Genomic DNA, 1,272 nt, shown 5'->3' with positions numbered 1-1,272 from the left:
CACTCAGGCTGATGGTGAAGCCCTGTGTCTCCCAAGAAGAGTTGAGCGCCTTTTGTTCCTGAATGAGAACTGGTACTGAACTGTTGCCTTGGTCACCTGGCCTGCTGTCGGCAGTGGCACCTGTGTTCTGAGATGCTCCTCTGACGTGGGGGACTCTGAGGGATGTGCTGTGCTTTTGCTCCGGGAGCCCTGGGGGCATCACAGGTTACACGTTGGGCTGCTAACTGTAAGGTCAGGCGTTCGAGCCCACCAGCCAGCCGCTCCTCCGGAGAAAGATGAGACTTTCTACTTCCAGAAAGAGTTCCTGCTTCAGAAACCCACAGGGGCAATTTGGCTCTGTCCTATAGGGCCGCACTGAGTCGGATCGGACTTGCTGGCCTTTTTTTGTTTGCACACATATCTGTTCGTTTACTGTATTTTGAATTGGTGCCCAGCCAAGTGGCTTCTCTCAAGTTCAAGGGCCGTGTGGCAGCTAGTGTATTTTCATTTTCTTTTTAAGTCTAACTCATCAGGAAAGAACCTAGATTCAGGAGGGGTGTATCAGAGGGCTGTTTCCTGTGCGGTTTGCCTCCTCAGTCACTGGTCCACAGGACTCTGAGAAGCTGGAGGAGTGTGCAGTCGCAGACCAAGGCCCAGCTTGACCTCCGGCCTTGTGGAAAAGGACAGTACACCATGGGGCAGAGCCCTGTGCTCCTCCAGCCACCTGGACAGAGCCGGGGAGAGCAACCTCTCGGGACCTAGTGTATTTTCTTAAGACCTGGCTCCTGCCTCCCTGGGGGGGAGATGACGGACTAGCTGTAAACCAGGTCCTCGCCCACTCCCTTCTAGACTGTCCCAGGTCTGTCTGTAGACGCCGCCCACCCGGAAAGGGCCCCAACAGGAAAACCGGAAAGGATTTTAATCCACGCAGGCAGGTCCCGGGTGGCATTTTAAAGAAGAGTCTGGAAAATAATAATGATTTATAATCTATCAAGGGGCCATGAGGGTGGGGGGAGGGGTGAAGAGGAGCTGACACCAAGGGCTCAATAGAAAATCAATGTCTAGAGAAGGATGGTGGCAACGTGTGTGCAGATGTGCTCGATGCAATTGGTGATGGATTGCTACAAGAGCCGTAAGAGCCCCCAAGAAAAAGTTTTAAAATAAATAAAAAATAAAGAAGAGCCCGCTTGTTGGGGCAACAGTATGTGTCAGCCAGTGGAGAAAGGGAGGGAGCAAGTCTGGGCAACCACAGAACTGGCCGGACAGGAAAGGCGATATTGGGGCCCGGCTGCA

The 1,272-nt window shown here is 53.1% G+C and overlaps 1 pseudogene; it reads right to left on the bottom strand.

Annotated features, from left to right (window-relative positions):
* Positions 1–546: 546 nt before the first annotated feature.
* Positions 547–741, bottom strand: LOC115871951 (annotated as a pseudogene).
* Positions 742–1,272: the final 531 nt, after the last annotated feature.

The sequence above is a fragment of the Echinops telfairi genome, unplaced genomic scaffold (genome assembly GCF_000313985.2).
Source record: "Echinops telfairi isolate 266 unplaced genomic scaffold, ASM31398v2 ScPeMD7_7412;HRSCAF=8450, whole genome shotgun sequence".
Taxonomy (NCBI): Eukaryota; Metazoa; Chordata; class Mammalia; order Afrosoricida; family Tenrecidae; genus Echinops; species Echinops telfairi.
Note: the sequence above shows the minus strand (reverse complement) of the source record. Positions and strands in the feature narration are given on the sequence as shown.